At 45.2% G+C, this 15,065-nt stretch overlaps 1 protein-coding gene across 2 annotated transcripts in view; it reads right to left on the bottom strand.

Annotated features, from left to right (window-relative positions):
- LOC138265609 (diacylglycerol O-acyltransferase 2-like) overlaps window positions 1–15,065 on the bottom strand; it is a 502,849-nt gene that overhangs the window by 333,735 nt on the left and 154,049 nt on the right. The gene's annotated exons all lie outside the window — the stretch shown is intronic.

Genomic DNA, 15,065 nt, shown 5'->3' with positions numbered 1-15,065 from the left:
GTTTCACAGTAGATTGAAGTGCTGTACAGTGGAGAGGTTCGGGGTAGAGTGGAGTTGCGTAGAGTTACATAGAGTGTGATGGCATAGAGTGAAGTGGTGTAGAGTGCAGTGTTGCAGAGTAGATGAGACTGACTTCCAGTGTATGAATGTAAAGTGTAAAAGCATAGAGTCTACTGGCATAGAGTGCAGGGGCAGAGAGTACAGTGTTGCAGATTGCCATAGTGTGGAGATGTGTGGAGTAGATTGGTGTTGCTTAGAATGGTATAGCGTGCAGAGGCACAGAGCGCAGTGATGTAGAGAGGCGTAAAGTGTTTTGGCATAAGTAGAGTGGTACAGAGTAGAGTAGAGAGGTGTAGTGTGAAGTAGCATACAGTGCAGTGGCATAGAGTGGGATGGTTCAAAGTGGAGAAGAGTGCAGTGTCCCACAGTGCAGTGGCATGGAGTGGTGTAAAGCAGAGTGGTGCAGAGCAGGATGCAGTGGTAGGGAGGGGTGCAGAGTAGAGTGGAGTATGCATTGTGTGGTAACAAAATATTTTTGATTGAAATAACCATTACATTTGCACAGGCATACAGTTTTTCAAATAAAACTATACAGTGCACAGACGATGATGTGTGGAAATTGCATCACCTAATGTAATGATTTGTTTTAATCATATATAGGTATTTGTTTCCAGCACAGTTCAGAATTAAAAAAAAGGTGCTTCATTTGTACTCCTAATTCTGATATATTCTGAAATCCTTCCACAGTTTATTTAAATGTTGTCACGTGATAGAAAAAAACCTCTTTCCTACCCCTAGTATCCAGCAAGATTGTTGCATAAATCCTCTCACTTTGAAGTCAGAGAAAGAAAAGTACACACTAAGTTCCCACGGAAGACAGAGCCTGACATTTGACCTTGTTCTTTGAATGCACAGCAAATGTGTTGAGATAAGAACAAAATTTATAGGCCTGTTTACAGAAAGAGAGCACTTGGAAAGATACTTTAAATAAGCTTTGGGCAAGGGAAGGGATGAACTCAAGCTGAATAGCCTAAAACAAATAAAGACAGCAAATTGAAAGCAATGAAATGTGAGTTACAAACCACAAACCCAATGGCAAGCATTCCCAAGGAAGCTCTATGAATGTATTTAAAGTGACACTTGTTGGATACTTTGTGGGGAAAGTCCAGTATTTTAGTCCAGTCCATGTCTTGCAGAGGTTTGGCCACATCAATCACCCAGGTAGTATGACAAGAGGACCCAGAGTGGTCTCCAGGTTGCAGGAAAGGTCTGTACACCCATCTTATCAGTTTTCCGCCAGTCCCCATGGTGTAGAGCTTTTGACACACCTCATGTAGGGTTAGTGCTAGGCGGCAGAAATGAAATAGGGCATTTCATCATTGGTTAAGGTGGTTGTAAGTAAGGAGTTGACCGGGGTGAAGATGGTAGTCTGCCACAAGGGTTTGAAATCTAGTAGCTCGCCGTCCAGAAACAAATCCACCAATTTTAAGACAACCGCAGCATGCCACTAAGGGAGTAGTTCTGAGCACACTAGTCCTGTGAAAGAGGGAAGGCCTAGCAAAGGTAGTGCAGGAGCACAGGGTTTCTTTATGTCAGTGAGTTTATAGGTTCTAGCAAGGCAAGAGAAAACTGTGCATGATAACCCCAGATGGTGTTCAGTAGACTGGTCAGTAGGAAACAATGAGCATTGCAGTCGGCCCTCCTTAAAAGTCTTTACAGATAAACCCCATCTCATGCACGGGGCGTGCAGACATCCAATCAACCGCCCATTGGACCTGTGCAGCTAAATAATAGGATTCCAAGTCCAGAAGGCCTAATCCACCAGCAGTCACAGGTAGCTTTAGAGTGCAAAGAGCTACCCAAAAGTGCCTGAGTGACCAAAACAGATGTGTGGCATGTCTGAAGGATTGAAGTACGAGCAGGGAAGATTTGCAAAATAATACTATCATGGGGGTAGCATACCATACCACATGCCCCACTACAGAAGGCAGCAGAGCAGATCAAAAGGCAACCTGGGCTGCGAGGGACCATGACACTTTGCTGAGATTTCCATCCTACAAACGAGTGGGGAAATTGTAGATATTAATCACTAGGTATCGAAAGGTAACTGGTTCCCAGTTCAATCTGAGGTCTAATTGTATATAACGGGAAAAACAGTACCAAATGAAAAAGAAACACCAATTACATTTTATATTCTTTCTCATGTTCTTACATTTTGTTTGGGCAATTAACATCCACAAATATTTTGAAGATTCTATGTGTACTTTAGGGATAACCGAGGTCACTGGTTTGACTTCTCCTCAATTGGCTTTTGCTCAATTGTAAAACCATTTTAAGTCATGGACAGAGTGGGCAATTGCCTTGCAAAACCTTGCAAGCAAGGGATCTGGCCCCTGCTCACCCTCCACAAGCATGAATGGCGGACCATTGCACCAGAAGAGTTTGCAAGGGTGGGTTGGTGCTGCTTGTTCAACTATTTGACACTGCCTCTTCTGTTTCTCTCCTGTCTGCAGAGACAACTCACCAGGTATGCAATTCCTTCTGATAGTGCTGGCGAACCCATCTTGTCTGACTTTAGGAATTGACCTACCTTGTTCTTCTCTTCCTTATGTATCCAGTTCTTAGCAACAACCCTTTGAATCAGTTGTTGTGGATCTCCCCTTTAATTTCAATTTCATCCTCCTCTTTTATTATCTTTGGTTGGTAGTCTGGGCTTGCAGTTCTGAGATAAATGTAGAGTCCCAGAAACACACTCTAGTGCTGTGAAACTACAGGCAAGTTGTGGGAACCTCACATCCTGACATTAGCTGTGAGACTGTCGCCCACACCATCTGCTCTGTCTCATTACATTTTTTTAGGTTGAAAGTCCAAGGGCGATTGGGTTGAGCCAGATGTTTTTGTTTAAATTTTTTAAAGTAGAAAAAAGATTACTTACCTTACTTAATGACTCTTAAACTGTTGCCATGGGTTTTAAAATGTGTAGAAACATAATCAAAATGTTGCTGTTGCTTTTTCTCCCCAAGAAAGATTGGGTAGATTTGGGTAGGGGTGATGGCCTTGACACAGTGCTAAAGGGCATTCATTTACTACTGAACTAGGACGTAATGTGACATCTGAATATAGCATACCAGGAGACAATCGCAAAAAGACCACCTTGAATAAATAGCGCTATGTTAAAAAAGAGTAAATAAATGCACTGATAACGTAATAGGGTATGGCCTCTAAACTGACGTTTGTTCTTGAATTTTTGTCCTGAATTGTGACCATTCGCCCTGAATTTTTGTGCTGAATTTTGACCCTTTGTCCTGAATTTTTTAGAGTCCTGTCCAGAATTTGCCTCTATGCCAAGTGGTCACCCTAAGAGGAAATGAATTAGTCCCATGACCTTGCAAGGCAATGGATCCCGTGAAGAGCATTGCTTACTTTCTCGCTCTCTGCCGGCGTCTGTTCTTCACAATGGCTGTGTGAATTTGGAGGTCCGAAAAGGGATTGGTTTTGCCAGTGCTTGTTTATGTAACACTTGTGAGCAAGGCCGAGGGAGCAGGTGCCCCTTTTACACTCATTGGCCATTGCTTACTTTGCCTTGTGACCAGGCTGGTGTTTCCTGAAAAAAGGCTTTTCTTTTGAGGACAGGATGCCTTGTATTTGTTAGTAGTAGCCACTTCTCGCTTGCCGCGCACTATGAGGCTCGATTACTTTCTAAATGACGTAAACATTGAAACTGTAAAACCCCTGTATTTATGTAAGCAGAGGCAGAAATGTAGAAGTGAATACGTTGATATTAAAAGAAATCCGTATTTTGGAGAATGCGGGCATCGATCCCGCTATCTCTCGCATGCTAAGCGAGCGCTCTACCATTTGAGCTAATTCCCCACCTACGTAGTGTGAGCACTGCACAGCTTCATGTGATTCACCCAGCGAGTGTGAATCACAGTAGTGAATTGTCTCCGAGTTCCACTCAATTGCTCTTTTCCAAGCTGCCTTCAATTCATCTGTCGAAGCACAAGGTTCTTTCACCAAAAACTGAACTACAATAGACAAACTGCCTGAGTTTTACTCTCAATCAAAACAACGCCCCGCTATACCTGACGGAAAGGGAAGATTAACAGCACTCATGATGGCTCCTTTTAGCAACCACAAAGTATGTTATACTGGCAGAATGATTCCACATTATAGCGCATCAAAGCTTCCTCACGGTTACTAAGCGCTATGTACATACAATAACGCGTGTATTCTTTAAACTGTCACAAACTGACCAAATTCACAGAATTCAATAAAACATACGTCTGCGAAGTTTTGCCTGAAGAAAAGCACCTGAATCGGAAATGCCCGAGCAAATTACACTTTCCTGAACACCCCCCCCCCCCCCCCCCCCCACTTCAACTTGTCAATAAAAGTGACGTTGGACGTTGTGGCGTTACACACGCTGGTTGCGTGGCTTTGCTGCCAGTAGAGAAGGACAAACCAATTAATAGGGAGAGTGTGGGTGGTCGGGGTGGGCGGAGTGTTGGAGCGTCATGACCCGGTCCTAGGAGCAGTGCTTATTTTGTGCAGGTGTTTGCAGGTGGTGGGGCCCAGCACTCAATTTTTTGGGGAGCTGGAACTTATTTTCCATAATCAGACTTCGACCCAGACACAGAAACGCAGCAAAGAAAAAATAAAAAAGCAAAATAAGGACAGGAAGACACGGACTAAAGGAGAAAGGGGGGTGGCGAAGAAGAACCGGTGAGAGTGAGACCCAGAGACATCTACGTAGGGTTGATGGAAGAAAGAGACGGATTAAGACTGGTCAGCCTTGGTAATAGGCAACCCGCACATTTGAAGTGTTTCAGTTTAGTAAAATAGATCACATCACTGCATTTAGTGATATTTCTTAAAAAAATAAAGTTTGTAAGTTGACCTTAAAAACATTCCCGGTTCTCTTCCCCTCATAACAAAGCTTTAAGTGAAACAGAAAGAGAGAGTGCGCGTCTGTGTGTGAAAGAGAGAGGGCCCATACCAGGCTCTGCCTTTCAAGTTCTTAACTTTAGAAACAAACACAGTGATTTCTTTCTCAGGAATGTGTGCAGGAACCTTTAAGGAAATCCAAGCCAGTGATACATTCACTGCTGCATTTTACGCATTGTGCTTAGTGTTGCATGGTATACGAGTCCCTGTTTCCTAAGAATGTTTTCTTTTCCTAGATATTGTGCTTCTGCAGTTGTATCTTTAATAGACCATACGGGTTGGGTGGACTGTAGTGGGGTGGATTGGATCAGAGTGGGGTGGATTGGATTGGTGTAGGGTAGATTACAGTAGGGTGGATTGAACTGGGATTGGTTGGGGTGGGGTGGATTGAATTGGGCTTGAGTGTAGTGGATTGGAGAAGTATAGAGGTAGAGTGGGGGGAATTAGATTTAGTGGGGTGGATTGAAATGTGGTGGGATGGATTAGATTGGGGTGTGGTGGGATGCACTGGGATGGATTGGATTGGAATGGGGTGTGTTGGATTGGATTGTGGTGGATTGGGTTGGGATGGATTGCATTGAGGTGGGGTGGACTGGAGTGGAGTTTGGATTGATGGATTGGATTGGGGTAGAATGAACTGGGATGTGGTGGGGTGAATCGGATTGGGGTGCAGTGGATCGTAATGGGGTGGAGTGGAGTGGATTGGATTGGCATGTGGTGGATTGGATTGGATTGGATTGGCGTGGGGTGGATTGGAGTGGGGTAGCCTGGATGGATTGGATTAGAATGCAGTGGACCGAACTGGGATGGGGTGGGGTGGATTGGGGTAGAGTGGGGTGGATTGAAGTAGACTGGGTTGGATTAGAGTGGGGTGGATTGGAGAGTGGGGGGTGAATTAGACTGGATTGAAATGGGATGGGGAGGCACGGAGAGGTGGATTGGAATGAACTGGGGTGGGTTGGATTGGGGTGGGGTGTGGTGGATTAGAGTGGGGTGGGTTCCATTGAGTAGAGGTGGAATGGATTGGCGTGGGGTGGATTGAATTGGGCTTGAGTGGAATGGATTGGAGAAGTATAGAGGTAGAGTGGGGGGAATTAGATTTAGTGTGGTGGATTGAATTGTGGTGGGATGGATTACATTGGGGTAGGTTGGATTGGGGTGGGGTGTGGTGGATTAGAGTGGGGTGGATTACATTGAGGGGAGGTGGAATGGATTGGCGTGGGGTGGGTTGGATTGAAATGGGGTGTGGTGGATTTAGGTGGGGTGGACTGGAGGGGCTGGATTGGATTTGATTGGGGTGGGATGAACTGGATTGGATTGGGGTGGATTGCAGTGGGTTGGATTGGGTAGATCAGATTGAGGTGGACTGGAGTAGAGTGGATTGGCGTGAGGTGGATTGGAATGACTGGGGTGGATTGCACTGAGTGAAGTGGATTAAGGTGGGTGGATTGGATTGGGGTGGATTAGATAGGGGTGGGTGGAATGGATTGGGATGAAGTGGGTTGGATTAGGGTGGGGTGGGGATGGATTGAGTGGGTGGGGTGGGGTGGGGTAGATTGGAGTCAAGTGGTTTATGGTGGATTGGACGAGAGGGGGTGGATTTGATTGGAGAGGATTGGATTGGAGTAGGGTGGATTTGGTTGGTGTGAGGTGGAAAATTGGAGAGGGGTGGACTCAATTGGAGTGGGATAGATGAAGGTGGTTTGGAGTGGGGTGGACTGGAGCACAGTGGATCAATGTGGACTGGATTGCACTGGAGTGGGTTGGATCAAAGTGTATTGTATTGGAGTGGGATGGATTGGGGAGGTGTGAGTGGACTGAACTGGAGTGAGGTAGACTGGGTAGCAGTGGCCTTGATTGCAGTGGGGTGGAATGGCGTGGGTGGATTGGGTTGGAGTAAGGTGGGTGGATTGGAGTGGGGTTGGATAGATTGTAGTGCGATAGACTGGAGGAGGAGTATTGGACTGCAGTGGACTGGGGGGGAGTGCATTGGAGTGGGGTAGATTGAAGTGGGCTGGATTGGGGTGGATTGCATTGGGGTGCGTTGGACGGGATTAAAGTGGGTGGATTGTGGTGGATTGGAGTGGGGTGAATTGAGATTGAGTGGAGATGATTGGATTGGGGTGAGTTGGATAGGGGCGAATTTGAGTAGGGCAGATTGTTTTGGATTGGAGTGCGGCAGATTAGAGTGAGGCAGATTGTTTTGGATTGGAGTGGGTAGATTGGATTGGGGCAGATTGGAGTGGGGTGGATTTAATTGGAGTGCGTGTACTGGATTGTAGTGGGGTGGGGTGGATTTAGGGTAGGTTGGTGTGGAGTGGGCTGGTTTGGATTGGAGTGGGGAGGATTCGATGGAAGTGGGCGGATTGGAGTGGGGTGAATTGGGATGAAGTGGGTTTGGGTGGGATGGATTCGGGAGAGGTGGATTGGTTTGGAGTAGGGTGTATGGTTTGGGATTGGAATGGGGCGGATTGGAGTGGAACAGATTGTTTTGGATTGGAGTGGGGGCAGACTGGAGTGGGGCGGTTTTGAGTGAGGAGACTGTTTTGGATTAAAGTGGGGCAGATTGTTTTGGATTGGAATGCAGTGCATTTCAGTACAGCATATTGTTTTGGATTGGGGCAGATTGTTTTGGGTTGGATAGGGGCAGATTAGAGTTGGGTAGATGGGAGTGGGACATATAGTTTTGGATTGGAGTGGGGCAGATTGAAGTGGATTGCACTCCATTCGATCAGAGTGGGGCAGACTGTTTGGAATAAATAGGGGCAGATTTGAGTGAGGCAGATTGGAGTGGGGCAAATTGTTTTGGATTGCCATGGGGCAGATTGGAGTGCCGAAGACTGTTTTTGATTGGTTGGAGTGCAGTAGCTTTTAGTGGGCAGAGTGTTTTAGATTGGGGAGATTGTTTTGGATTTGATTGGGGCACATTATTTTTGATTGGAGTGGTGCAGACTGCAGTGGGGTAGATGGGAGTGGGGCATATTGTTTTGGATTGGTATGGGGCATATTGTTTTGGACTGGAGTCAGCAGACGGAAGTGGGGCAGATTATTTTAGACTGGAGCAGACTGTTTGGATTGGTGTGGGGTGAACTGGAGTGGGACAGATTAGATTGGGGTGTGTTGGAAGAACTGGAGTGGGGTGGGTTGGAAGGATTGGAGTGGGGTGGGTTGGAGTGGATTTGATTGGGTGCGTGCTTTGGACTGGAGTGCGTGGATTGGACAGGATGGATTGCAGTGAGGCGGATTGCAGAGGGGTGGATTGGGGTGCACTTCACAATAATGTGTTAAAGCATCCTTTCAGAAATTACACATAATAAAGAAACAATGTCACTTTGCAATATTTAGAACAAGATAATCGCCTTCTTTTGAATACAGTGCCCACGAGCAAAAACAAAAGAAAACGTGAGTACAAAGTGAGAAAAGATGACTTGGCAAAATAAAAGAAAGTTACCTATCAAAAATAAGAAATCTTTGCAATTTTGTTTGTCTTGCTGGGCATGTCTTTGCCAGACTCACTCCTTCTGTTTGCAGGGTACTAGAAATTGATAAGAACAAAGTGTGAGAAAGTAGCCTCTTTCTAGCCTTGTTACCCCCACGTTTGGCCTGTTTGTGAGTGTATGTCAGGGTGTTTTCACTGTCTCACTGGGATCCTGCTAGCCAGGGCCCAGTGCTCATAGTGAAAACCCTATGTTATCAGTATGTTTGTTATGTGTCACTGGGACCCTGCTAGTCAGGACCCCAGTGCTCATAAGTTTGTGGCCTATATGTATGTGTTCCCTGTGTGGTGCCTAACTGTCTCACTGAGGCTCTGCTAACCAGAACCTCAGTGGTTATGCTCTCTCATTTCTTTACAAATTGTCACTAACAGGCTAGTGACCAATTTTACCAATTTACATTGGCTTACTGGAACACCCTTATAATTCCCTAGTATATGGTACTAAGGTACCCAGGGTATTGGGGTTCCAGGAGATCCCTATGGGCTACAGCATTTCTTTTGCCACCCATAGGGAGCTCTGACAATTCTTACACAGGCCTGCCACTGCAGCCTGAGTGAAATAACGTCCACGTTATTTCACAGCCATTTTACACTGCACTTAAGTAACTTATAAGTCACCTATATGTCTAACCTTTACCTGGTAAAGGTTAGGTGCAAAGTTAATTAGTGTGAGGGCACCCTGGCACTAGCCAAGGTGCCCCCACATAGTTCAGGGCCAATTCCCCGGACTTTGTGAGTGCGGGGACACCATTACACGCGTGCACTACATATAGGTCACTACCTATATGTAGCTTCACCATGGTAACTCCGAATATGGCCATGTAACATGTCTATGATCATGGAATTGCCCCCTCTATGCCATCCTGGCATAGTTGGCACAATCCCATGATCCCAGTGGTCTGTAGCACAGACCCTTGTACTGCCAAACTGCCTTTCCTGGGGTTTCACTGCAGCTGCTGCTGCTGCCAACCCCTCAGACAGGTTTCTGCCCTCCTGGGGTCAAGCCAGGCTTGTCCCAGGATGGCAGAACAAAGGACTTCCTCAGAGAGGGTGTTACACCCTCTCCCTTTGGAAAATGGTGTGAAGGCAGGGGAGGAGTAGCCTCCCCCAGCCTCTGGAAATGCTTTCATGGGCACTTTTGGTGCCCATTTCTGCATAAGCCAGTCTACACCGGTTCAGGGACCCCTTAGCCCTGCTCTGGCGCGAAACTGGACAAAGGAAAGGGGAGTGACCACTCCCCTGACCTGCACCTCCCCTGGGAGGTGTCCAGAGCTCCTCCAGTGTGCTCCAGACCTCTGCCATCTTGGAAACAGAGGTGCTGCTGGCACACTGGACTGCTCTGAGTGGCCAGTGCCACCAGGTGACGTCAGAGACTCCTTCTGATGGGCTCCTTCGGGTGTTGCTAGCCTATCCTCTCTCCTAGGTAGCCAAACCCTCTTTTCTGGCTATTTAGGGTCTCTGTCTCTGGGGAAACTTTAGATAACGAATGCAAGAGCTCATCCGAGTTCCTCTGCATCTCTCTCTTCACCTTCTGCCAAGGAATCGACTGCTGACCGCGCTGGAAGCCTGCAAAACTGCAACATAGTAGCAAAGACGACTACTGCAACTCTTTAACGCTGATCCTGCCGCCTTCTGGACTGTTTTCCTGGTGGTGCATGCTGTGGGGGTAGTCTGCCTCCTCTCTGCACTAGAAGCTCCGAAGAAATCTCCAGTGGGTCGACGGAATCGTCCCCCTGCAACCGCAGGCACCAAAGAACTGCATCACCGGTCCCTTGGGTCTCCTCTCAGCACGACGAGCGAGGTCCCTCGAATCCAGCAACTGTGTCCAAGTGACCCCCACAGTCCAGTGACTCTTCAGTCCAAGTTTGGTGGAGGTAAGTCCTTGCCTCCCCACGCCAGACTGCATTGCTGGGAACCGCGACTTTTGCAGCTACTCCGGCCCCTGTGCACTTCCGGCGGAAATCCTTTGTGCACAGCCAAGCCTGGGTCCACGGCACTCTAACCTGCATTGCACGACTTTCTAAGTTGGTCTCCGGCGACGTGGGACTCCTTTGTGCAACTTCGGGTGAGCACCGTTTCACGCATCCTCGTAGTGCCTGTTTCTGGCACTTCTCCGGGTGCTACCTGCTGCTGAGAGGGCTCCTTGTCTTGCTCGACGTCCCCTCTGTCTCCTGGCGCAATTTGCGACATCCTGGTCCCTCCTGGGCCACAGCAGCACCCAAAACTGCTTACCGCATGATTTGCAGCTAGCAAGGCTTGTTGGCGGTCTTTCGGCGGGAAAACACTTCTGCACGACTCTCCACGGCGTGAGGGATCCGTCCTCCAAAGGAGAAGTCTCTAGCCCTTGTCGTTCCTGCAGAAACCTTAGCTTCTCCTGTCCAGTAGAAGCTTCTTTGCACCTACAGCTGGCATTTCCTGGGCATCTGCCCATCTCCGACTTGCTTGTGACTTTTGGACTTGGTCCCCTTGTTCCACAGGTACCCTCGACTGGAAATCCATCGTTGTTGCATTGCTGGTTTGTGTCTTTCCTGCAGTATTCCCCTATCACGACTTCTATGTCCTTTGGGGAACTTTAGTGCACTTTGCACTCACTTTTCAGGGTCTTGGGCTGGGCTATTTTTCTAACCCTTACTATTTTCTAATAGTCCCAGCGACCCTCTACAAGGTCACATAGGTTTGGGGTCCATTCGTGGCTCGCATTCCACTTTTGGAGTATATGGTTTGTGTTGCCCCTATCCCTATGTGTCCCCATTGCATCCTATTGTAACTATACATTGTTTGCACTGTTTTCTAAGACTATACTGCATATTTTTGGTATTGTGTATATATATCTTGTGTATATTTCCTATCCTCTCACTGAGGGTACACTCTGAGATACTTTGGCATATTGTCATAAAAATAAAGTACCTTTATTTTTAGTATAACTGTGTATTGTGTTTTCTTATGATATTGTGCATATGACACTAAGTGGTACTGTAGGAGCTTCACTCGTCTCCTAGTTCAGCCTAAGCTGCTCTGCTAAGCTACCATTATCTATCAGCCTATGCTGCTAGACACCCTATACACTAATAAGGGATAACTGGGCCTGGTGCAAGGTGCAAGTACCCCTTGGTACTCACTACAAGCCAGTCCAGCCTCCTACACAAAGTAGTTCCTCAATCATGTTGGGAGCACAGGAGGCACTGATTCATTTGAATCAATCATTGCTTTGTCCCTGCTCTACACAGAGGAATGGAAATGATGCTTGGGCTACAGCGACGAATTACGAGGCTGTAAAGACCAGCAAGCTAACAAATACTAAGGGACAAACGGGCTCCAAGCCCTATGCTGTACACAACAGAGTCTTGCAAACAAGGGCACGTAACCCCACAAGGGGTGGGGGTTGAACTGATAACGCGTCCCAACCTAGGTAATTTGCTTACTCTGGGACTCGTTTTAGGCCAATGAATCTTTTGACCCTGAGTGGAGACATCTTAGGACGAGATATCTATGCAACATGTATATCACTAGACCAGTAGCCTCATCAATATTCACCATAACAAAGCGAAACAAATTAACTAAATGCTTTAATGAAGATTTAGTCACAACATGACCTTTCAGCCATGAATAACCACACAAGTTCAGTAAAAAGTATACTATTTATTCCCTATTGGTTACAATCTACTAGCAAGTTTATTAGTCTCAATATTTGAAAACACATCAACAATGTCATAATGTGGCAACTCGAATAAGATTTGAGCAAAGCAAATATTATAAACACTAGAACAAAACACGGAGTCAACATGTATCTATTTTAGCAGAGTATCATTAGTACAAGATTCAACAAAGCAAGGATCCTGTCATTTGTCTATTTGCGCCCAATAATAGGGACTCCATAACTAACCTCGGATTAGCATCTAACATGTTGGGCTTCATGCAAAACAATTTGGTAACACAAATTTGGAAAAACATCCAACTATGGCCTCTGTCAAAAGAGCAGTTGGTACCTAGAAAGAAAAGGCAAATAGACAATTACAGTTCCATCATCATATAGTTACCCTCCGTAATGGGTCAGCATACAGAATCAATCTTCGTCCTCAGGACACAGTCTATTTCGCCACAAGCCAGGATAGAACAGCAAAGTCTCAGCATACAGGGCAAAGTTCTTCCCTCATAGGTAGGAGAAGTGAATATCAGGCAAAAGGCAAGATGAGGATGGTTTGAAGAATAAGACAAAAGTCTCTCAAAATGACAGGTAAGGGCAGGGGCAGATGTCCAGTAATGGCTGATTTTTTCTTGTGACACGCCATTAAATTGAATTTGCCAGACAAGTCTCTAATTTCCAATTGGACAGCGTCCAGCGCACCATTCTCTCCATCCAATGATTTAGTAGTCACCTTACTAGAATTATCTACCTAGGACAGTCCTCATGCAGTTTATTGGCTTCTGTGATTTACGTCTTCATTGGGTAAAATGGCAGGTAGAAAAGTAACACGCACAACATCAGTCAGTAGCTCCATTGTCTTTACCAGTTTGGGCGACCTTGTACCTGTTGCAAATTACACTGTTGCAGTCAACAAGAATGTCTCCTTGAGCAAGTCGGGTCCCATGTGAAAGAATTTACTACGGTCACACACATCTCTAGCTTTGGAAAAGTACAGCTTCGTGTCCTTCAGGGAGACAGCACATTGTACGTTACAAAAACACATTTAATATGAGAACAGGCAGCTAGGCTCAAATTATTGATTATAAGAGCTACACTCCAACAATACGAGGTCACCAAAGCTATTGTTGATTCTCATTGTTCTCTGCAATAAAGTATTTTAACAAGCCCTTTTGTTCTCGTGCACTGTTCATCTTTGGGCCTATGTGCTGTGAGCTAACACTCAGGACATGACTGATTGGAAGTGAGTAATGTCATGATCATTTCTGTCATTCTCACTGTAAATTCACACTGAAATTATCTTTCTAGTACTTACTAGCAGATGTGTGAAGGCACAACTTAGGGCCTCATGAGTTGCACTTTACAATGACTTTACAGAGGAGAGAAACTATGTCACTAGTCATCAGGATGGCTAAGGATGATTTTATATCATTGTGCTGATTCAACCCCATATGTCTGGTTAACTATCTTTGTTTATAACACAGACACATGAGAAAAACAACATGACACAGCCCATATATGCAGACAGCAGAGAATAACATGCTATTTATTGCTTTTGCTGAGAAAGGGGATGAACATTATGACCAACTCGAGGAACTGCCTCTTGCAAGTTATGGCTCCTGCACTCACTCAACAGTGGTGATCAATAGCACATTGCACACGATGTTTGCTTTTGTGCACAAAAGCAGCACTATAACTCACATTTCACAGAAATTATGCCATACATGTGAATTATTTTCCATAATTGATTTCCAGAATTGATAAATGATATCATCCTGTGACCTATGGGTTGTCTTGTATCCTGGGGGAGACTAGTCCCAGTATCACTTCATTCCTACACTATTAGTCTTATTGTTTGAGACTATATTTAAATAATTAAAGCATCAAAACTGACTAAGAAGCGTCACCTGTAATCTTTGTTTAATGAGCATGTTCTTCACAAAGGTGAAAAAAGCTGACATTTCTACTCAGAAGGTGTAGTCAGTGCACAGTGTTAGCCAAATTTTTCAGAACATAGCACAGAAAATCACTTCTACAGACAGAATTTGTTTTATGAGCTGGCAAAAACATGTTTTCATTTAAGTCCCACATAATTAAACGTCTTGTTTAAATTCCCACAACCAAGCAGTTTAATCTAATATTTCAGTTAGTGTTTTCAGTAATCATTTTCTAGTTTAAAAAATAACTTGTTTTTAATAACTGCAACAAAATAAACATGCAATTAGAAAAATACACCATGGTCACGAGCATTACGGCCCATCAAATTCATATTAGGGTTCTTTTTCAATTTAAAAAAACAATCAGCATTCATTTCAGAGGTTTAACATATCATCAGAGCACATTGGTTGCATTATAACTGACCACCCAGCTTACTGAAGAAGCACAAACTATTTTTCCAACGATTCCACAGACATCACACACCGCTTGAGCAGATGGTCGATGGAAGTCTCAGATTCTTTCATATAATCCTTAGACTAAGAACAAAATCTGGTAGAATGTGCTATACAATTGCTGATAACATAAAATGATACTCAGTCACCTACCCCGCCTATTCGTTATGAGTTGAGACCTGCCCCTGCAACACAGTTTTGCTTCCCAAGTGAAAAAGGAAGACCACCAATAACAAGGATAATCCCTGACCCGGGAAAAGAATGGCTGAGCAAGCCTGGCACTTATTTTTAATTTCTGCCTCATGTTCTGGAATAGTGACCGCCCTTGAGTGGTTAGGTAAGGGATTTTCATTAGGACTGTTTTTTGCTGGAGTGAACTACATGATCGATTACCTTGATGTATTACTTTATGTAATGATTTGTTCAATAGTTTAGAGCAGCTGTGATAATCCCGAGCTCATTGCTAACACCGCAGCAATAATGTCCTCTATAACAGCATAAATTTAGCAGCAATCCCTCCATTAAAAAAATAATCGGGAGCATGTATGCACCCTATTTACTTGTATTGAAACAGAAGCAATTTTAGGCG

This window comes from Pleurodeles waltl, chromosome 11, assembly GCF_031143425.1.
Source record: "Pleurodeles waltl isolate 20211129_DDA chromosome 11, aPleWal1.hap1.20221129, whole genome shotgun sequence".
NCBI classification, from domain to species: domain Eukaryota; kingdom Metazoa; phylum Chordata; class Amphibia; order Caudata; family Salamandridae; genus Pleurodeles; species Pleurodeles waltl.
The sequence above is the reverse complement of the archived record's forward strand: the minus strand, read 5'-3'. Positions and strand labels throughout refer to the sequence as shown.